The following is a 24,529-nucleotide window of genomic DNA, read 5'->3' as shown; positions in this document are numbered from 1 at the left end:
ACGGCTAGAGGACAAATGTAAGGATGTAGAGGCCTATCTCACTAGGGGTAAGATAGATACTGCCTACAGGAAAATTAAAGAGACCTTTGGAGATAAGAGAACGACTTGTATGAATATCAAGAGCTCAGATGGAAACCCAGTTCTAAGCAAACAAGGGAAAGCAGAAAGGTGGAAGGAGTATATAGAGGGCCTATACAAGGGCGATGTGCTTGAGGACAATATTATGGAAATGGAAGAGGATGTAGATGAAGATGAAATGGGAGATACGATACTGCGTGAAGAGTTTGACAGAGCACTGAAAGACCTGAGTCAAAACAAGGCCCTCGGAGTAGACAATATTCCATTGGAACTACTGACGGCCGTGGGAGAGCCAGTCCTGACAAAACTCTACCATCTGGTGAGCAAGATGTATGAAACAGGCGAAATACCCTCAGACTTCAAGAAGAATATAATAATTCCAATCCCAAAGAAAGCAGGTGTTGACAGATGTGAAAATTACCGAACTATCAGCTTAATAAGTCACAGCTGCAAAATACTAACACGAATTCTTTACAGACGAATGGAAAAACTAGTAGAAGCCAACCTCGGGGAAGATCAGTTTGGATTCCGTAGAAACACTGGAACACGTGAGGCAATACTGACCTTACGACTTATCTTAGAAGAAAGATTAAGGAAAGGCAAACCTACGTTTCTAGCATTTGTAGACTTAGAGAAAGCTTTTGACAATGTTGACTGGAATACTCTCTTTCAAATTCTAAAGGTGGCAGGGGTAAAATACAGGGAGCAAAAGGCTATTTACAATTTGTACAGAAACCAGATGGCAGTTATAAGAGTCGAGGGACATGAAAGGGAAGCAGTGGTTGGGAAGGGAGTAAGACAGGGTTGTAGCCTCTCCCTGATGTTGTTCAATCTGTATATTGAGCAAGCAGTAAAGGAAACAAAAGAAAAATTCGGAGTAGGTATTAAAACTTTGAGGTTTGCCAATGACATTGTAATTCTGTCAGAGACAGCAAAGGACTTGGAAGAGCAGTTGAATGGAATGGACAGTGTCTTGAAAGGAGGATATAAGATGAACATCAACAAAAGCAAAACAAGGATAATGGAATGTAGTCTAATTAAGGCGGGTGATGCTGAGGGAATTAGATTAGGAAATGAGGCACTTAAAGTAGTAAAGGAGTTTTGCTATTTGGGGAGCAAAATAACTGATGATGGTCGAAGTAGAGAGGATATAAAATGTAGGCTGGCAATGGCAAGGAAAGCGTTTCTGAAGAAGAGAAATTTGTTAACATCGAGTATTGATTTAAGTGTCAGGAAGTCATTTCTGAAAGTATTTGTATGGAGTGTAGCCTTGTATGGAAGTGAAACATGGACGATAAATAGTTTGGACAAGAAGAGAATAGAAGCTTTCGAAATGTGGTGCTACAGAAGAATGCTGAAGATTAGATGGGTAGATCACGTAACTAATGAGGAAGTATTGAATAGGATTGGGGAGAAGAGAAGTTTGTGGCACAACTTGACCAGAAGAAGGGATCGGTTGGTAGGACATGTTCTGAGGCATCAAGGGATCACCAATTTAGTATTGGAGGGCAGCGTGGAGGGTAAAAATCGTAGAGGGAGACCAAGAGATGAATACACTAAGCAGATTCAGTAGGATGTAGGTTGCAGTAGGTACTGGGAGATGAAAAAGCTTGCACAGGATAGAGTAGCATGGAGAGCTGCATCAAACCAGTCTCAGGACTGAAGACCACAACAACAACAACCATAAGATGAAAATATGCACTTGAAATTCAGTGAACAGTTGAAACTAGCCAATAGTGGAGAATGAAACATTATGTTTCCAATAAATTGACTGCCTCTGGGGGAAAAGATTAATAAAAGTCACATTTATTTAGCAAACCGACAAAAATAATTTCATTGTCCTTCAAGGCGAATGACTGCCAAAAATGTGGAAATAAAATAAAATCAGAAAACAAACTAATAACATATTTTAGCCTTCCTTAATTATGTGAATGTATTTTAACGCACTTGATAGCTCCCAACCACAGAAATCCGTTTTGTTTTCATTTGATGTGAGAAGTGCAAATGAAGAGGAAGCAGCAAAATCACTAAACGTAAACACGGCTTACATGGAGACTTACCCCCCCCTTCCCCCTACAACCCAGACTGCCATACACACATATGAACCTGGCATCTTGGGCATGCCAGAAAATGTTTTCCGGATAGCATCTGGCTGCTTGTTGCTACTGCAGATACAGCTAACAGCCACACTTCAACTAGCCGGCAGTGGGAGAAGTCATTGCCCATACGAAACTCAATTGCACATGGGTGTGCGCCCACGGGCAACTGCCCAGATGAAGTTAATGTAAACAATTGACTTGTGACGTCACGCTCGTCGGCAGCAATTTATTGTTATGAAGTATTCCATGGTCTTTGTCCTAAAGCCTTTGACACAATCTGCTATCAGTTCTTACCAGTCAAAATTACAAAAATTTAACTGAAGTCTAAAACAATGAAAAATTCCCAGAATTCTAAAGAATTCCCGGGTTTTCCCCAGTTTTCGCCCAGATGAAAAAATTCCCAGGTTTTTCCCAAATTTCCCAGATGTCCCAGAACGTATATACCCTGATTATTTATATTTCACGAAGGACTTCCCAATTACCGTACAGAATTCCATTTAACATAGTTCAGTGTTCCTCCCACACCTTGGAGTAAAAATTCAGAACTGAGCAAGTGAACTGTGTCAAATTATGGTCTGGCAATGTTTCAGAGCCAAAAATAATCCAACGTACCTTAGCAATGCATAAGCACTTAAATTTGTAGATTCTGCAGCACTAGAAACATCCAGTGCTAAGAGGTATGTACAAATAGATAAAACTGCAGACTCTGTACCTTCACATGAAAAAAGGAAAATACAATGAAACCTTTCAGCAATACTGAAGACGGACCTGTGTGCTAGATTTTCAGTGACCCCTTAGCGAATGAAAGCTTGCCGATTTAAAGAGCTACCAACTTACAAAAATTCTTCCTATTCCAATAGAACTGTATCATTATTTTTACAGCTCCTGGAATTCTACACAATACAAAAAGGGCTACTGACTCCCACATATTGATTGATAAGAAGCACTTCAGAGCATCCTTTGAAGCCTCTTACTAAATTAATACAATAGGTGAAGATTTTGTGTTAGTAATAGCAGTAGTGGACATTAAACCACGGTGCAAACTCTTATGTCAGAATAAGGCAGTCACACAAATGGTATTAATGGTTGGGTTGGGTTGTTTGGGGAAGGAGACCAGACAGCGAGGTCATCGGTCTCATCGGATTAGGGAAGGAAGTAGGCCGTGCCCTTTCAAAGGAACCATCCCGGCATTTGACTGGAGCGATTTAGGGAAATCACGGAAAACCTATATCAGGATGGCCGGACGCGAGATTGAACCGTCGTCCTCCCGAATGCAAGTCCAGTGTCTAACCACTGCGCCACCTCGCTCGGTGGCATTAATGGTACTTTATCTTATTTCAATTTTTCTATTTGTATGTTATTAATTAATTAATTTTTATATTTTATTATTTATTTCTTGTTTGTTTCCACTGTTAGTGTTTTACTGCACTACTTTAACCCTATGTCATACTTTAATGAATGAGACTCATGGAAACAAATGCAGACCTAATGCGAACATTATGAGTCACACTCGTGGAACAAAAGTTGGGCCAAAGTTTTTATGTATGTTGGATATGCCTCTTTTCAATATGTATATAATCCAAAAAGTAATTCACAGTCAAGGAAAGGAAACATACATTGATAATCAAATAAATATAGCAGAGTTTATGTTAAAATATGTCCCACTGCCGGACAACAAAAAGCATGGAAAATCATCACTAGGTGAAACACCACTTCAACTCCAAGCACAATATTGGACCCATTTCTGGACACACATTGATCCTAAGCCTAAACAAAGACTGATCAGGAGGTGCAAAATTTGCATGGAACACTAAGTATGAAATGAAATAACAAGAAAATGGACAGAGGATTAAAATGGCATTACATCTGCCACAATGCTTTTGAAAATACTGTGCCATGCAGGGCTACTAAATTTTAGAGTTGAAGGTCTTTTTTATTAGAAATTTGTTCAAGGGAAGCATTTCTTAATGTAATTACATTTCTTGTTGACAATATCTTTGTTCAGGTATCATGTTATTACAGTCCTCCTTCAGATGTCACACCTGAAGACACCTGTGAATATTATAATTTCTATTAAAGTATTACTTGTGTCTAAAATTTACATTTATATTTTAAAGTATTATTTGAAATAGTGTAGAGTGCTGTGTGTGTGTGTGTGTGTGTGTGTGTGTGTGTGTGTGTGTGGTGATCATCTCGCACATCACTCGCACATCACTGTGGCCTCTTTCACATGTTCCAATGGCTTAGGCACAGATTTCATCAAACAAAATGGTACAACAAGGGGTTAATCAAGGTTCTTTAACAATACACTTACATAGTTCATGTATTTTTTCTCGAATATTCTTTATGTGTAAGAATTTATTTGATCAGGGTTTCAGAAAAGAAAATATAGTGTCCATGCAGAAAAATATGTTCAGAAACTAGTATGTCAGTTGTTTGCGTCGGCTGTTAGTACTAATCACATTTATGACAGCGAATGGGGTCACGAAGAAAAGCATCCTTATGAAATGGGTCACAAATGAAAAAAAAATTGAGACGACTAAATTTGTATATTGCTGAATGGATGGAGAGCAAATCTTCAAATGGTAACTAAAAAAACAGTAGGTGTATATGAATTTCTAGTACGTAATTCACTTACCATCTTTAACAGTTGCCTCAAATAAACTGTACTTTCTCCACTCCAAATTTTGTGTCTCTACATCAACCACTTCTTTTCTCATAGTCAACTGACTAATCATCATACTTTCTTTAGCAGCAGGCAAATACTCGTGTACGAGTGAGTCTTCTATTGCAGTCCAGTCTTCTAATGACGTGTGATATGATGGGAAGAGACTATCCTTGTAATGTTGTGTCTGGCTGTAGAGTACAAACAAAAGGAGGGGTGAGTATGAAAAATCAATATACAGTACATTTATATTACACAAAAGGCACCTAAAATGCTACAAGAGAAAGCTGCTGAGAAGGACATAAGTAAAGTAATGCAAATATGGGTAACACAGTGCCCGCCTGGCTAGCCATGCGATCAACATGCTGCTTCCCTAGCAGGAAGGCATGCTGATCCCCTAGCAGGAAGGCATGCTGATCCCTGGTACGAATCCACCCAGTGGATTAGCGTCGAGGTTCGGTGTGCCAGCCAGCATGAAAATCTTTTTTAAGGCAGTTTTCCATCTACCTTGGCAAATGCGGGCTGGTTCCCCTTATTCCGCCTCAGTTACACTACGTCCGTGATTGCTGTGCAAACACTGTCACCATGTATGCGTACGCAATAATTACTCTACCATGCAAACATTTGCGGTTACACTTGTCTGGTATGAGATGTTCGTGGGGGAGAGGGGAGAGGGGGGGGGGGGTCCACTTGGGGCCAAACCACACAATAACACTGGGTTAGGGGTGGGTGGACTGCCGTGCCCTGTTGTGGGGTTGTGAACCATTGAGGGCTACGGTGGGATGAAGCTTCTCCGTTGTTTCTATGTCCCCGGTTTAATACACAATGCACAATGGGTAATTCAACCATGTTCAGAAAGATTATTTACATTTATTTTTCATGTTACACACAAAAAATAGTCAAAACTGTTTACTGTGTCATCTCATTCAGTGTAAATGAATTAATAATAAAAACCAGAGAATAACACAGGATTCATGTGCACATATATGGAAAACTCTGCACCAAACTGTCCACATGCCATATATTGAGTTGTGTCATAACTAGTGCCTCAATATCTCCAAGGTACACAATGCTCATAACAAGACAGATAAATTAAATTTAGCACTTTGAAAACACATAATTACATACATCATCCTCCATTTGTGCACCTGCAGACCACAACTTGCAGGTGTTATTCAAGTGACAAATGACCACTAAGGCTATGAAACCAAATACTACACACAGTGAGAAGTCAAACAACGGAAAATCTAGGATGGAATAACAATATGAATTAGGATAGATTGCTACCAACTACTTAGAGAAGGTGTTGAACAGTTTTTCATACAAAACTGGAGAAACAAAGCATTCACAGTTATTGAAAAAATATGCAAATCATTCCAATTTCCAAGAAGAGTTGTAGAACATGTAGGAACAACTACAGGCCCACATCAATTATGTCAGATTTTAGAATGTATAAAGAGCGATCAAAGAGTTCCCATTCAAAGACCGTACAGTCCAGAATCAGCATGTCGATCACCCACAATCACCATGAGCACTGACACAATCATCACACCGGTGCACCAGTTGAAGAGACTTGTTTGGTAAAACACTGTGTCCTGCTGTGTCAAGGACTCCCTAACTGCCTGCTGCACATCTTCGTCTGGCAGGAATCGTTGACCCTTCAAGTAATTTTTTAAGGGACCGAAGGTGTGATAATCACATTGGGGAGAGATCAGGACTATAGGGTGGACGCTCAAGTCTCTCCCACTTGAGTTGGCATAACTTCTGCGTTATGACATCTGCGATACGGGGACTTGTATTATCATTAATGTGGCACACCATTCCACAATGGTGGTTGTCAATGGACGTACTGCCTCTTACACATTCTTTGTTCTCCAATGAATGTCTGCCAGTGTTTGTCTTTTGGGAGCGAAAAAAAGAATAACAGCATGCTGGTCTTGTTTGGATGCATTTGGTAATAACATCACCATAGTTCATGTTTCTGCGTTTACCGCTTGCATGTCGGAATGACATGAATTCAGATTAACCCGTTGTATGCAAGTCAGTGCTTATATTGCCACATGGGAGCCATGCTACGTTGTATATACGCTGCAGCAATACCCTCAAATGGAAACTTTTTGATCGTTCCTTATATTTTATGGGATGTCTAATGACCTGTTTCAAGACCAAAAATTTTTTCTATAGGATCTTACATAGGTTCTGTAGACAACAAATTTGTGAAACCAACTCATTATTTTCGTCTTCAAAACCCAGACAATAGTAATTATTGGCACTCAGGTTGATGCCTTAGTCATTTGCAGTTCAAAACAATTCCATACTGTCATTTAGTTAATAAAGTATGAGTATACAGAATATCAGAGTAGATGCTTGATTGGATTAAATAGTTCCCAGCAAATAATACACAGCATGTCATTCTTAATGAATAGAATACGAGACAACAGAGCCCTTGTGTGAGTTATACATAAATATCATAAAAATGGAAATTCCTCGTTGGGGCAATTGTAAAATAAGTGAAAGACAACCACTCACATAGAGCAGATTGATGGGCTGAGCACAGATACACAAAACAGAAAACATCATTTCACTAGCTTCCAAGCTCTAGATGTTTTTCTAGCTAGAGCGTGCACACACGCACACACCCACCCTGCCTGCCAAATCATTTATGTACATAGAGAACAACAGCAGTCCTATCTCTCTTCCCTGGGGCACTCCTGGCGATACCCTTGTCTCTGACAAACACTCACTGCCGAGGACAACGTTCTGGGTTCTATTATTTAAGAAGTATTTTGTAGGCTGGGTGTGCGGTGGAACACTACCTTGGCATAGTGGGTAGGATTTTGGGTGGGCTGTCACTCATATCGGGGCACAATGAGAGGTAGTCAAAGATCTGGTGGAGGATGTGGTTGAGCTTTTCAAGGCCATGCCAATACAGGCTATGATAAGGTTATCAGTATATTTCAACATTCCCCTGCTTTCCACTGCAAATCTGGCAACCCAGGTGGCAAGGCTGTAAGAAAGAGACTTCTTGACATGAAACAGGTGACGCCTGTCAAAGTGGAGGTACTGACTGAGGCTGCTGAACTTGACATGGACAGACGTATTTATGGAGCAATCTGAGAGGTGAAGATTGACATCTAGGAAGATGGCTCGATGAGTTGAAAAGGACGAGAAGTAGCAGATTTGGAAATAAGTTTTGAAGTCCTGGAGGGAAGAGCAAAGGTTGTCCTTGCCGTGACTGAAAATTGTGAAAATGCCATCAATGAATCTGAACCATACAAAAGGGCTTTAGGTGTTGACTGAATAGGAATGATTTCTCCTGCTGGTACATAAATAAGTTGTCAAAGAATGGTGCCATGTGAGTACCCATTGCAGTACTACAGATTTGGCCTTTAAAAGTACAATAACTGTGGGGTAGGATGCAGTTGGTTATGAGGATTAGGAAAGAGGTGGTGTGTTTGTTATCAGGAGGACATTGGGAAAGGATGCTCCGACTACCTCTTATCATGCTCTAGGTCATTCCCTTTAAGTTGGCCCACGTGCAACACCCGTTCCACCACCTCCAACTGCGGTATAGTTACATGCATTTCCAACTCAACATAAGCCAGTGCCATACGTGAAAGCATCAGAGTATACGCTGTATCTGTGGGTAGGAAGATATTGATGCACACATCATAACTCTATAATAATGAAGAAATGGAGGAATCCATCAGACGAGAGAACTGCCTGCAGAAGAGTAACTCAAACTAGCAGTAGGCAAGCAAAACATCACAGACAGACTGTGGACAAGACAACAGACCAGGACAACTTCAAACAACCTAGACAACAATGAGCCACTAAGTGAAACCTTTGCCACAGTTATGACACCAAGGCCAAGAACAGCAGAGAGACAAATCCAAGATGTGACCAAAGAGAGTAATCGGGTGACAAGCATGGTAGTTACCAAGCAGTCCTAGTACAGTGGAGATAGATCCGACAATATCAAACACGAGCACTGAACTGACCAGCTGTGTGCTAGGTTGCCGCTTATATACCGGCCACGTGGAACACAAGTGGCCACCGCACTCATGTGGCGATACAGTGGCACTTCTCTTGCCACATGCACAGTGCTGTTTAGCCACAGTGCAACCTAACAGCCATCAAAGTCCATATCCTCTGGCAGGTATTCAACCTCTGTGGTGCACAATACCAGATCCCACCCCCCAAAACAGATGTATATGGGCATAAATGTTTCAGACAGTTCTGTTGGGGCCAGAAAGGTCTGGGTGAAGACCTCATACCTTCTATTTCTGGTTGTGAGAAGGGAAGGGAGGGTGTTCGGCGGTGTCCATTGTGACTTCACTGGAGGTGAGGGTGCTGGAAGGTTCCCCCGATCCTCGCGGTTGCAGAAGGTAGTGCCAGTATGCCCAATGCAGTCACCAGTGGTGGTCCTGCAGCCTAACAGCTACCAGAAGACAGAGGGGGATGGAGGAGCGGTGGCAGCAGGTATGACACTGTGCCCGAGGTTGGAGCTGGTTGTGGTGGCAGCACTTGAGCCCTTTCTGTGTCTAGACAGATGTAACTTGTCGCCTTTGGGTCTCGACCACTTTTGCTGGTATCCACGATGCAGTACTTCCAAAGGAGTGGGCCCGCACAGCTGCGGCAGGTGTGAAACGCTAGGAAGGCCAAGGGTGGGCTGCAGATGGGCCAGCATCAGAAGGTGAAGCAGGGTCCACAGTTGCAACCTGTGAAGGAGCTTATTGGAGATAACAACAATCAACTGGCATGGTATAACAGATGCTCATAAACAGGGTGAGGGCTGATGCAGTGACAGAGGATTCAACAGCTTTCTTCACTGGAGAAAGGACAGAGCAGATGGCTGAGAATATGTTTTACACCAGTGGCCATACAGAACTCTTTGAAAGTAGAGCTCATTAATTGACCAAAGTACGAGGTAACCTTTCAATGACCAAATCCTTGGCCAAGGCAATGAGGGTGGCATTGTTTGTGGTGGACATAATGCATACCACATATGTGTGCTCTGAGCTGGCATCCACATTGAACAACCACACAATCCTGAAAATGGACCTGCAAAACTGAGATGGAAGCGGTGTGTATACCAGGATGCAAATGATTTTGGATGTGCTGCTTGGTGCTAGGTGCACACCGTGCAGCCACAGACCATTCTCTCAATTTTGCCATTGATACCATGCCAGCACACGTGACAACAAGCCAACACCTTCATGCAGGATATCCTGCAATGACCTCGGTGCAGCAACCTCAGGATTTGTTGCTGCAATTCGGATGACACGATTACCTGATGCATGTCAGTCTCAGTCACCAAAAGAATAACATCATCGACAATTGAGAGACTGTGAGAAATGTGTTTAAAGGGGTTGAGCTCAGTCACCAACTGATGGGTGAGGTAGGCTGGTCAGTTGTTGGTCACTTAGCGGAGGAGCTACCATAGGGTGGAGTCACAGTGTGTGGCAGTGGTGACGCTTGCACCTGCAATGGGAAAACTTCTTAATGTATGTTGTAGTATAGTATCAATGTGGAAGCAGAGAACTTCCTGTAGGTTGAAATAAAGATCTGGGCTAGCAGGTAGACACGTCAAGGTGTAGGCACGGGAATGTTGTACCATGGGCCTAAACTGGACAGTATAATTATAGGCACTCAGGAACAATGCCCTGTGCTGGAGGCAGTGAGCTGCTCACTCTGGGAAGTTGGAACAGCACCCAAGTAAGTGGTGTGCAGCTGAAGGGTGATGTCTCTATGAAAATATGAGGTGCACCACAAATCTGGTTTAAATAGAAGCAAACACAGAGCAAAGATCATCTAGTTCCTGGAAAGGGACTGCAGTGGATATGATCTTGATTTTGTTGGAGGTAGAAAACCCAAACAGTGTGAAAATACTGTGGAGAAAAATGTTAGTAGCTAATAGGTGGTCAATAACAAATAACGTAATCAGCCATATAACATGTTTGTAGGCTGAAGTATCCAAGAGCCCTCCATGAAGGGGAATATGACTGTTTTGCTCTACGTAGCACTACACTGTCGTATGTAAATAGTTCCTTGTACTCACAGAAGCAATGTGGCCTGTGTATGGCAGGCTTACATGGATGGCTTGATGTAACTGTCTCCATAGGCCACCAAATGCTAGATAGATTGATCGAGCAGATGATGGTTCAAATGGCTCTGAGCACTATGGGACTCAACTGCTGAGGTCATTAGTCCCCTAGAACTTAGAACTAGTTAAACCTAACTAACCTAAGGACAACACTGACTGTGGCGCATATACTGTGTCCTGACGCTTTCTTCAGATGGGATGGGAGCATGTTGTGTGGCTGTGGCAAACTCTTTGCCACAAAGTGTGCAGGTTCCCCAGTGATCTGGACAGTCTGCCAGAGAGTTAGTGGAAAAACACTGGGCACGATGGGAGCAATCGCCGTGACCTGCGACAAAGTGTGATCAGAGGCTCAGAAGCCATAGAAACGTCAGGCAAGTACGAATCACAATGGTGCTCCAGCCTGGGGGGTCTCCTAAGCCTGTAGCACAGGAGTGAAGTGCATGGAGGCACAATGGCTGCTGCGAATTGTGGCCTCATCATAAGTCATTCTCTAGCCGCCTGTGCAGTTTTGAACAAATGTGCTATGCTCAAAATGTTCTCCCCCCCCCAATGAGAGGTTACCTAGTTTCAGTGCTGCAGTGCACACTTCTGGATCTGGTGCAAGCTGGACCACCACTTCACGAATCAAAGGATCTATGTATGAAGCCTTGCAGCCTTGAGTGATGCAACCAAAATAACATTTGCAGCTGACACCTAACAAATCGGTGCCCTATGAGCAGTTTGATTGTCCCAGCCGTTTATGGTACTGATGGAACTCGAGCCTGGAGGCAACCACATGCTATCTCTGGGACTAGTAATCAGAAAAAAGAATGCATATCTCCTGAAAGGAGATTATAACATGGTCTGACAGATGGAACACCTTTCTGAGCAGAAAGAACTTACTTGGTAAAGCACAAGACAAAAATAATGATAGCTGCAATTAATTATCCACGACTTAAATGCTATGAAATGCTGTTTCAGATGATGTAAGTATGTGGCACAATCATCCATAGCACTGTCTGTGCTGGCGTAAACTGTTTCCAGCACATCGGTCGGCGAAGTTAAAGTGTAAAGATCGATAAGCAGGTGCTGGATCAAGAGTGCCTATCAAGGGAGGAGCCTGAGACACACTGAGAAGCAACTTGCCACCAACGCCCTCTAGACAGCAAGTATTTAGGTTGCCACCGCTGATCCGAGGCCTCACTGACTCACTCTCCAGTTTGGCGTCTGTCAGATAGTTGCAGAGTGGGCTTAGTTCGTAACAGGCTATGATAGTATATAGCGTACAGATTAGTGACTATAGTGAGACTAAAGTTTGTAATAGCAAGTTCACCGATATTGTCTGCAAGAGTACTATTACAGATGAGCTTGTACCACAACACATGGGCTCTATTGCAGTCAAGCACCCAGTCCAACGAGTGCATTTGTGAATGTATGCTTTCCCGGCGTATACAGCTGGCGAAGAGTTCTCGGGCTTCCAGCCGGGTGGCGGTGTCTTCAAACTGCGACGTTTCGACGAGTGACATACTCATCATCTTCTGGCCGCCACCCGGCTGGAAGCCCGAGAACTCTTCGCCGAGTGCATTTGTGTTGTAGAAAGAGGATACCGGCCACCCATAACAACCTCCTCTCCCTTACGTCCTTACAACACATGGCACTACATCGTCAAAAGATGGAAATGATGGACGATATATGGGGGTGCCAGTAGTGGAAGGTGCTGAAGCCTGGTGCAACTGGGCATCAGGAGCTCCGAGTCTGTCCGTCTGAAGCTGCAGTGATTTCTGTAACAAGTCTAACTGGAGCTACTGCTCTGCTGCTGCATTAATTGCTACTGTTGCCCCAGCAAGAAAACCAGTTTAGCACCCATGCTACTGAATAACTTCCTTTTACCTCATCGCCCATGCTACATCTGTGGGTAGCCAGATTTTGATGCACACACTGAAGCTCCGAAAAAATGGAGAAATAGAGGAAGCTGCCAGGTGGGAGAGCAGACAGCAGAAGAATTACGCAAATTAACAGTAGGCAAGCAAAATGCAACAGACAGACTGTGGACAAGACAACAGACAAGGACAAGGACAAACAACATGGACAACAACAAGGTGCTAAGCAAAGCCTTCACCACAACCATGAAAAGAACACCAAGATCAGCAGAGAGACAAATCCAAGATGCGAACAAAGAGAGTAATCGGATCAAAAGCAAGATAGTTATCAGGCAGTCCTAGTACAGCGAAAACAGATTTGACAGTATCAAGCACGAGCACTGAACTGACCGGTTGTGCAACGGGCAGCTGCATATGTACCAGCCGCATGGAACACTATTGGCACTACTGGCTGTCATAATGAAATGAGGAGACTGGTGTTCTTGCCATGCAAGAACAGCATTGCACAGCCACAATGCCACTTAATGACCATCCAAGTCCACTTCCTCTGGTGAGCATTTAAACTCCACATCGCCCAATACAAGATTACATAGCAGCTATGCTCCAACAACTGTACAGCATTCTATGGGCACATGACAAGTTACCAACTATCTATTTGCACGAATGACTATCACCAAACTGTGGCAAACCACAAACTTGACCATCCCGTTGCCGAACATGATACACACCACAATATGAATGACTTCAATGGCTGCTTCAGTATGCAGGCCATTTGGGTACTCCCTTCCAGCACAAGTTTCTCTGAACTTTGCAGTTGGGAACTGTCCCTCCAACATATCCCGCACTCTAGCAATCCCTCTGGGCTATATCTCCACTAACCTGTTCCCACTGCCTCACCTTACCTTTTCCCTCAACTCTACTGTCCACACCACTGCTTCTCCCCCTTTGTCAACCAATCTCCCTTCTCTCTCCACTCCCTTTCACCATCTTTGTCTTCATCTTCACATTTGTCTTCTTTCCCACCTTCATTCCCCCCACCCCCCTCTTCCTATATCACTTTTTGCTGTTCTCTCCGTGTTTTCTCTTGTTGTGTGGTTGCGAAGTCACCTGATCATAGATCTGCCTCTTTCCCGCTACACCCTCCTTGTCTCCTTTCCTACCTTCTCCCCATCTTGATCAGCTCAGGCAACTATTTTCAGTAAACAAGTGTCAATAATTAGTGTCACTGTTTACCTTGAAAATCTGCTAGTGCTCAAAAACTAGTGTGAATGCTATTTCTGTTATGTGTTTATGTGCCACCCATTAGTCAGCTATAGGTGAGTGGTTGCCTTTCCTTTATTTTACACACTGAAACTATAATGAAGCTATGTAACACAATCATCATACCAGTCATAACCTATGGAGCAAAAACATGGAATTCAGTTTAATTAGAAGAACACCAGTTACAAGTATTTGGAAACAAAATTTCTTTGGTCCATACTATGATAATGAATCACAAAGCTGGAAGAGAAGACTTAACATAGAAATTCATGTGCTATCACAACAAGCAACAATAATCAAATTAATGAATTCCAGATGACTCCAATCAGCAAGCTCTCTGATGAGAACAAAGGTTTTCATGTGGTTTCAAGAACATTCATGGAGAAATAATTTGGTGAGAGACCAAGAGAGAGACCCAGGAGTATACGGGCAAATAAAATTAAAATAATATCTAACTGGATGGGTGCAAACAACTGGCAGAAGGAGCACAAGACCAAAGCATTTGGAGGCAATATGTGAGGCCGGCATTGGAGCTTCATTTAGCTTACAAGCCATTAAGAAGAAGGAAATCTAAAACTTTTTTGGATGAATAAACAAGCACTGAATTGCAATGCAATCACACATTGAGATATAAATCAAACTTGCAATTTGTTGGTCCATGTTCCCTGGAACATTCACAAAATCAAACAAACTTACTCCTGAGAGAGAGAGAGCACTCTTACATTTAAATAACATCAAACATTACAGAACATATTATGTTGGTGCATAAGTTTGGAGGTTTTTGTTTTGTATGTTGGTATCATAGTTTCTATGGGTTTGTTTATTGACTGGCATTTTTTATTTGTAGCTTACTTTTACTAATTGAATTTACATATTGACATTCTATCATTTGAAGAGATTGAGTGGAGCTGTGGATACTAGAAAATGGATTGTTAAGTGGAGAAATCAGAACATTTCCGACATATTCCCCTGTTTGAGTTCAAAACATGGGTGACAGCAGTGGAGGCAGTCAAAGATTTGCACTGCCATAAGGATAATGCCACTGAATATGAGAATGGCAAGAGAATGATTTTCCTGTTTTAAGGGTTTGATGAAGATCATTTAATCTCATTAATCCACAATGATCCATGCTGTGTGGTCTAGAACTGACAAATGTGATGAACTGTGATCATAGCTTATTTGTAGGGACATGAAAAATTAGCATTTGCAACAAATGCAAACATATGTATGAGGTCTGCCTCAAAATTTGAACTTACATAGTAAAGGCTGTTCCATAGAAAATTGTATCTGTATGAACCATTTTATTACAGATAGTTTGAAATAGTTTTCTGCATATAAGTGTTGACTAAGTCACTAATTTTTGATTAATGGTATTGTACAACCACTGACAAAATCCAATCTGGAAAGAGAATGTGTATAAGAACATATCTGGAAAATAAAGAGCACACCTGTGCACCAATGCAATGACGTATCAGTGGAGTCATAAGTTATGCTCTGGCCCCATTTCTAACAGTGGGTGGCTGTGCAGTAGCCATACTAAATGCTTTGTGACCTCTGCATTGTTTATAGTTCATTATTTCGTTTTCTTACTTTGAAATGAGCAAAGTGGCTAACCTTGGTCCATGACGGAGTTAGAGTATGATACAGTGATACAGCACCAGAACAGACCAGCAATCCAGTTGTCAATTCTGCTGTCACAGAAGTACAGAACACGCATGTGGGTTGGCTGGCTGCAAGAGGGAGGCAATGCCCCCCCCCCCTCCCCACCACCACCACCACCACCACTCCTCAACTATCGGGTGTTCGAAATTCTCGTTTGTTTACACTCGCAGTCACCTGCTACCTGCTATGTTGTAGTATCCACACTGTAGTGACCGCACCAAAAAATTTCCTGCATGAACATAATTATTTTTGGTTCTACTTTCATTCTAATTGTCTTGTCAATTCTGTTTGTATCATTATCAATTATGGGTTGCATGGCCCACAAAAGGACTCTGCAACATGCTACTCAGGGCTTATATGCTACAGATTCGAAATCAGTGTTCTGTAGATTTTATAATTATCAAACTGGATGGGAGAAGAAAGTTAATGAGGAGAAACACTTAAATCAAAGAAGCACTCTGCTCATAGGTTGGAAAATACTGCTGTTTCTCAAAAGAAACAATCATATGTTGAATGCTTAAATAGAGCCAAAAGAAGAAAACAAGCAAAGAATATTTTGGGAAAAAAAACTGCTGAAGTTTTTGCAGGAGCAAATATTCCAATTTTCTATTATTATAGGCTAAACTATTTATTCTCTTTTCTTATAATTTTATTTTCAATGACTTTTTTTTCCTTTTTATTTCCTTTTTTCCCCTTTTGCAAGCAATTTTGTTTTCAGGCACATAGTATGGCAAACTTTGAAACTTGTATGTCTAACCTTTTACGAAAAAACATGCTTATTTCTGCAAAAATTGATGCTTAACACTGCCAAAATGGATGTTTAAAACAGCCAAAACAGATTCTTAACACGTCCAAAACAAACTATCTTTTTAGGTCTTTCAAAGAAACATTTCACTTCTTCCAAAATCTGTCTCCTTCAAAAGTTGAGTGGTCAAAATTATCATATTACAAAAGATTTCAATCTTCCAGTGCAATCCTTCCAAAATTCCAATGTTATAATTTTGGAGGCCTAATTTGTCTTATCATAAAAATGTACAAATTTCCCAGAACTACATGTTAGTTTGTAAAATATGCCTATTAGAAAATTTAACTTCTCAAAAAGTTCTTGGTGGGCTTTTGTAGATACAGGTGTGCAGAAACTTAAACTCCATAAAACAGAACCATAATTAATATAAATTTAAGAATACTGGTACCATAGTTAAATGAAACGTTGTTTCTGCTTGATATATTTTTGTAATTTTTGTTTTTTTTCTGTTAATATTTAAAAAAACATAACAGTCTTGTATTTAACATATTGTAATTTATGTACTACTCACACTTATATAGTCACCAAGCACAAAGACATATTTAGATGGGGTTGAGTTTTCAACCACTGCAGACATTATGTGCAGTAAGTTGTCTCTGTCTGTCACTCACTACACAAACTTTCATGTTAGCCAGTCATGGTCAAGCAGTCAAATTCTATAGTTATTATGTCAGAACTTGTCACTTGTCACATTTTGGGAGATCATTCATGGTCTATGTGGCTTATCAATCCGCGTTTGGAAATGTTATTAATGCATTAGAAGTTAGCTAATCATCATGTGATTAATAATGAAAAATATAAATGAATGAAGTAATCTCAACAGTGTTCTGTTGAAATTGTTGTTGTTGTGGTCTTCAGTCCTGAGACTGGTTTGATGCAGCTCTCCATGCTACTCTATCCTGTGCAAGCTTCTTCATCTCCCAGTACCTACTGCAACCTACATCCTTCTGAATCCACTTAGTGTATTCATCTCTTGGTCTCCCTCTACGATTTTTACCCTCCACGCTGCCCTCCAGTACTAAATTGGTGATCCCTTGATGCCTCAGAACATGTCCTACCAACCGATCTCTTCTTCTGGTCAAGTTGTGCCACAAACTCCTCTTCTCCCCAATTCTATTCAATACCTTCTCATTAGTTATGTGATCTACCCATTTAATCTTCAGCATTCTTCTGTAGCACCACATTTCGAAAGCTTCTATTCTCTTCTTGTCTAAACTATTTATCGTCCATGTTTCACTTCCATACATGGCTACACACCATACAAATACTTTCAGAAACGACTTCCTGACACTTAAATCTATCCTCGATGTTAACAAATTTCTCTTCTTCAGAAACGCTTTCCTTGCCATCATCAGTTATTTTGCTCCCCAAATAGCAAAACTCCTTTACTACTTTAAGTGTGTCATTTCCTAATCTAATTCCCTCAGCATCACCCGACTTAATTCGACTACATTCCATTACCCTTGTTTTGCTTTTGTTGATGTTCATCTTAAACTCTCCTTTCAAGACACTGTCCATTCCATTCAACTGCTCTTCCAAGTCCTTTGATGTCTCTGACAGAATTACAATGTCATTGGCAAACCTCAAAGTTTTAATACCTACTCCGAACTTTTCTTTTGTTTCCTTTACTGCTTGCTCAAAATAGAGATTGAATAGCATCGGGGGGAGGCTACAACCCTGTCTCACTCCCTTACCAACCACGGCTTCCCTTTCATGTCCCTTGACTCTTATAACTGCCATCTGGTTTCTGTACAAATTATAAATAGCCTTTCGCTCCCTGTATTTTACCCCTGCCACCTTCAGAATTTGGAAGAGAGTATTCCAGTCAACACTGTCAAAAGCTTTCTCTAAGTCTACAAATGCTAGAAACGTAGGTTTGCCTTTCCTTAATCTTTCTTCTAAGATAAGTCGTAGGGTCAGTATTGCCTCACGTGTTCCAGTGTTTCTACGGAATCCAAACTGATCTTCCCCGAGGTTGGCTTCTACCAGTTTTTCCATTCATCTGTAAAGAATTCGCGTTAGTATTTTGCAGCTGTGACTTATTAAACTGATAGTTCGGTAATTATCACATCTGTCAACGCCTGCTTTCTTTGGGATTGGAATTATTATATTCTTCTTGAAGTCTGAGGGTATTTCGCCTGTCTCATACATCTTGCTCACCAAACGGTACAGTTTTGTCAGGACTGGCTCTCCCAAGGCCGTCAGTTTTTCTAATGGAATGTTGTCTACTCCCGGGGCCTTGTTTTGACTTAGGTCTTTCAGTGCTCTGTCAAACTCTTCACGCAGTATCATACCTCCCATTTCATCTTCATCTACCTCCTCTTCCATTTCCATAATATTGTCCTCAAGAACATCGCCCCTGTATAGACCCTCTATACACTCCTTCCACCTTTCTGCTTTCCCTTCTTTGCTTACAACTGGGTTTCCATCTGAGCTCTTGATATTCATGCAAGTGGTTCTCTTTTCTCCAAAGGTCTCTTTAATTTTCCTGTAGGCAGTATCTATCTTACCCCTCGTGAGATAAGCCTCTACATCCTTACATTTGTCCAGTATCTATCTTACCCCTCGTGAGATAAGCCTCTACATCCTTACATTTGTCCTATATCCATCCCTGCTTAGCCATTTTGCACTTCCTGTCGATCTCATTTTTGAGACATTTGTATTATTATTACTGACTATTTAAGTCACTTGACAATCATCCAAAGAATACTGGTGAAGATGAAAATGTATGAGACTTAAGAAGCACAGTCAGTAAAACTACAATATTCATTTGCCAACGGTATATAAAAGAACTGATTGTAAGGCTTCATATGAGATCAGATTTCTCGCAGTTTTCCTGTCATCATTATTTCACAGGACATATGTGACAGTAAGTACTAGTGCAAAGCACTTTATTGTTTCTCAAAATATTTGACTTTATCATTTACACAGTGCCACATGCATTCAAACCAATTCTGTGAACTTTTTTTTCACTCAAATTTATTTTTTTTTTTTTTTTTTTTTTTTTTTTTTTTTTTTTTTTTTTTTTTTTTTTTTTTTTTGGGGCGCAAAACTTCTATGGTCATTAGCGCCCAGCCCGTGACGTAGGAAACAGGAAAAAAACGAAATTTAAAATCAGCAGCAAGGGGAACAAAGTCATAAAATTTGAGAAACTAAAGGCAGAAGGAATGCTTAAATATCCACTATAGAAAGGGGTTGGTTGTCCCCCCAAAAAAAAAATCAAATGACTGACGTCATTTCACTGTCACTAATAAACTGTAGAACGCGGTCAGCTGAGCGCGTCTCATCTGCTAAAATCAACGATAGATCAGGCGATAGCTGTAGACGGGAGCGTAACGGATTAAAATAGGGGCATTCAATTAAAAGGTGTCTGACCGTCCACAGCTGAGAGCAGTGGGGACAGAGTGGGGGAGGATCACCGCTTAAAAGATGTCCATGGCTAAAAAGACAGTGCCCTATCCGGAGTCTGGCTAAAATTACCTCCTCCCGACGACGCGTTCGGGAGGAAGAGGTCCAAGCGCAAGGAAGGGCTTTCACTTCCCGCAATTTATTATGGGGAAGTGTTGACCAATGCGCATGCCATAAATGAGCAACTTGGCGACATAAACCGCTCCGTAGATCGGTAAACGGAAGAGACTGAATAGCTGGCCGAGGAAGAGAGACTGCAGCCTTGGCCGCTATATCGGCCGCCTCATTCCCACAGATACCAGCGTGTCCCGGGAGCCAGAGGAATGCCACTGAGACGCCCCCCAGGTGGAGCAAGCGCAGACAGTCCTGAATCCGGTGGACCAGAGGGTGCACAGGGTAAAGAGCTTGGAGACTTAGGAGAGAGCTGAGAGAATCTGAGCAGATTACATACTGTATCCGCTGATGGCGGCGGATGTAGTGGACAGCCTGGAGAACAGCGTAAAGCTCCGCAGTATAAACCGAACACTGGTCGGGAAGCCGAAAGTGATTTGGGGTGTCGCCAACAATATAGGCACTCCCTACACCTAACGATGTTTTCGAGCCGTCGGTGTAAATAAATGTGGCTTCCGTCATTTGTGCACATAGAGCAGCAAATGCCCGACGGTAGACAAGTGTAGGGGTACCATCCTTGGGAAATTGACATAGATCTCTGAGCAAGTCGATCCGGGGACGGAGCCAAGGCGGTGCTGTACCCCAAGTTGTCAAGAAGGTTTTAGGAAAGCGGAAGGAAAGAGAATGGAGCAGTTGACGGAAGCGGACTCCCGGGGGTAGTAGGGAGGAGGAGCGGCCTGCATACCCGACATCAAAGGAGGTGTCGAAAAAAAGGTCATGGGCTGGATTAGCAGGCATGGAAGACAGATGGCTAGCATAACGACTCAGAAGGACTGCCCGCCGATTGGACAGCGGAGGTACAGCAGTCTCAGCATAAAGGCTTTCCACAGGGCTGGTGTAAAAAGCTCCAGACACTAAACGTAATCCACGGTGGTGGATAGAGTCGAGACGCCGAAGAATAGACGGCCGAGCAGAGGAGTAGACGATGCTTCCATAATCCAATTTCGAGCGCACTAAGGCGCGATAGAGGCGGAGAAGGACCACTCGGTCCGCTCCCCAGGAGGTACCATTCAGGACACGGAGGGTGTTAAGGGAACGCAGACAGCGAGCCGAAAGATAGGAAACGTGGGAGGACCAGCACAGTTTTCTGTCAAACATAAGACCCAAGAATTTAGCGACGAAAGAAAACGGAAGGTTGACAGGACCTAGATGTAAGGAGGGCAGAAGAAACTCCTTACGTCGCCAAAAATTAACACAAACGGTCTTACTGGGTGAGAAACGGAAGCCGGTTTCGATGCTCCACGAGTGGACGCGATCGAGACATCCTTGAAGACGTCTTTCAAGAAGGCGGGTCCGTTGAGAGCTGTAGTAGATCGCAAAATCGTCCACAAAGAGGGAGCCGGAGACATCAGGAAGGAGACAATCCATAATTGGATTAATGGCGATGGCAAACAGTACAACACTCAGCACGGAGCCCTGGGGTACCCCGTTTTCTTGGGAGAAAGTACGGGAGAGAGTAGTGTTCACCCGCACCCTAAATGTGCGCTCTGCCATAAATTCGCGAAGAAAAAGGGGCAGCCGGCCTCGAAAGCCCCAAGAGAACAGTGTGCGGAGGATGCCTGTCCTCCAACAGGTATCGTATGCTCTCTCCAGATCAAAAAATATTGCTACCGTTTGGCGTTTCCGGAGAAAATTGTTCATGATATAAGTGGAGAGAGCAACAAGATGGTCAACGGCAGAACGATGCTTTCGGAATCCGCATTGGGCTGGTGTTAAAAGACTGCGGGATTCCAGCCACCAAGCTAAACGGTAATTCACCATACGCTCCAAAACCTTACAGACACTACTCGTGAGAGAAATGGGGCGATAGCTAGAGGGGAGATGTTTGTCCTTTCCAGGTTTCGGAACGGGAACGACAATAGCTTCCCGCCATCGCCTGGGAAAGGTACTGTCGGTCCAAATTCGATTGTAAAGGCGAAGGAGGTAACGCAGGCTATGGGTTGATAAATGCAGCAACATTTGGACATGGATACCATCCGGTCCTGGGGCGGAGGAGCGAGAAGAAGAGAGGGCATGTTGGAGTTCCCGCATGGAGAAAACCGTATTGTAGCTTTCGCGATTTTGAGAGGAGAAAGCAAGATGTCGCACTTCCGCTGCACGTTTCTTCGGGAGAAACGCTGGCGGGTAATTTGAAGAGCTCGAAATCTCAGCAAAGTGCTGACCCAATGAGTTAGAAATTGCGACGGGGTCCACTAAGGTATCATGCGCGACAGTGAGCCCAGAGACCGGGGAAAAACTGGGCGCGCCTGAGAACCATCGAAGCCGACTCCAAACTTCCGAGGAGGGAGTGAAGGTGTTAAATGAGCTAATAAAGAATTTCCAGCTTGCCTTCTTGCTATCGCGGATGACGCGACGGCATCGCGCACGGAGCTGCTTATATCGGATACATTTTGCCAAAGTTGGATGGTGACGGAAAATGCGAAGAGCACGTCGCCGCTCACGTATTGCGTCACGGCATGCCTCGTTCCACCAAGGAACTGGGGGGCGCCGGGGCAATTCGGAGGTGCGTGGTATTGAACGTTCTGCAGCTGTGAGAATAACGTCGGTAATATGTGTGACCTCATCGTCGACGCTGGGAAAGCGACGGTCATCGAATGTCGCTAGAGACGAAAAAAGTGTCCAATCGGCTTGGGCAAACTTCCAGCATCGCGAGCGCATGTAGGGCAGTTGAGGCTGCAGTCTAAGGACACATGGAAAGTGGTCACTCGAGTGTGTATCATCAAGGGCGAACCATTCGAAGCGCCGAGCTAGCGGAAGAGTACCGACCGCAAGGTCCAAATGAGATAAATTTGTCGTGGAGGCAGACAAAAATGTGGGGACCCCAGTGTTGAGGCAGACTAGATCCGCTTGGTGGAAGACGTCTAGCAATAGTGAGCCACGTGGACAAGGATGTGGAGATCCCCAAAGCGGGTGGTGGGCATTGAAGTCCCCAACCAGCAAATAGGGGGGTGGAAGCTGACCAAGAAGATGAAGGAGATCAGCTCGTGCCATTGGCGTGGACGAGGGAATGTATACCGTACAAAGAGAGAACGTGTATCCAGAAAGGGAAAGACGGACGGCGACAGCTTGGAAGGAACTGTTTAAGGGGATTTGGTGATAATGGAGAGTATCGTGGAGCAGAATCATGAGTCCTCCATGGGCTGGAGTGCCTTCAACAGAGGGGAGGTCATATCGGACGGACTGAAAATGAGGGAGAAGAAAGCGGTCATGGGGACGCAGCTTTGTTTCCTGAAGACAGAAGATGACCGGCGAGTAGGATCGTAAGAGGATCGACAATTCATCCCGATTGGCTCGAATGCCGCGGATATTCCAGAGGATAATGGACATAGGGTGAACAGAAAATGGAGGAACGTGACCAAGGGTGCTGTCAACTCAACGACTGCTCAGAGCTTGCGACCGACAGCATGGAATGGCATTCAGTCGAAGGCAGAAGATCCTGATCCATAGGTTGGTCAGGAGCAGCTCCAGCCACCAACGATCGGCCAGTTGACCGGCCACCAGCAGTGCGCCTCGGCGACACAGAAGACGGCCGAGGGCGATTTCCGCCAGGTGGTGCTGTAGATGGGACACGCCTTGGCGGAGAAGGAGAGGAACTGTGTTTCTTCGTAGCCTTCTTGGAAGTATGATGTTTAGATGAAGGAGGAACCGATGGTTGTGAAGTTGCGGTACGTAAAAACTCTTCACGAGAATGCTCTTTTTTCGAAGACTTGGCGTCTGACTTTTGGGCTCGAGATTTAGCAGAACCCGACGAAGGGTGAGCCATTGAGTGGGCAGGCGAAAGTGGTGAGGTTGAACGGGCGATCTTTGCGCTGGCCGATCTGACGACCGTGGTACTAAAGGTGAGGTCGCAAGTCTGCGTGGCTGCCTCCTTTGTTGGCCGAGGAGAACCAAGGACAGTGCTGTATTTTCCTTTCTGAGGCACAGTGGGCTGTCGACTGGCGAGTAACTTTCGAGCAGCAAAGGTCGACACCTTTTCCTTCACTCTTATTTCCTGGATGAGTTTTTCGTCCTTAAAAACGGGGCAATCTCGAGAGGAAGCAGCGTGGTCACCCATACAGTTGATGCAGCGAGGGGATGGAGGTGGACAAGCACCCTCATGGGCATCCTTGCCACACGTAACACATTTGGCCGGATTGGAACAGGACTGGCTGGTGTGATTGAACCGCTGACATCGATAGCAACGCGTAGGGTTTGGGACATAAGGGCGAACGGAAATTATCTCATAGCCTGCTTTGATTTTTGATGGGAGTTGAACTTTGTCAAATGTCAAGAAGACAGTGCGGGTTGGAATGATGTTCGAGTCAACCCTTTTCATAACCCGATGAACAGCTGTGACGCCCTGGTCAGACAGGTAGTGCTGAATTTCTTCGTCAGACAATCCATCGAGGGAGCGTGTATAAACGACTCCACGCGAGG

This window comes from Schistocerca piceifrons, chromosome 6 (assembly GCF_021461385.2).
Source record: "Schistocerca piceifrons isolate TAMUIC-IGC-003096 chromosome 6, iqSchPice1.1, whole genome shotgun sequence".
In the NCBI taxonomy this organism is placed as follows: domain Eukaryota; kingdom Metazoa; phylum Arthropoda; class Insecta; order Orthoptera; family Acrididae; genus Schistocerca; species Schistocerca piceifrons.
The sequence above is the reverse complement of the archived record's forward strand: the minus strand, read 5'-3'. Positions refer to the sequence as shown.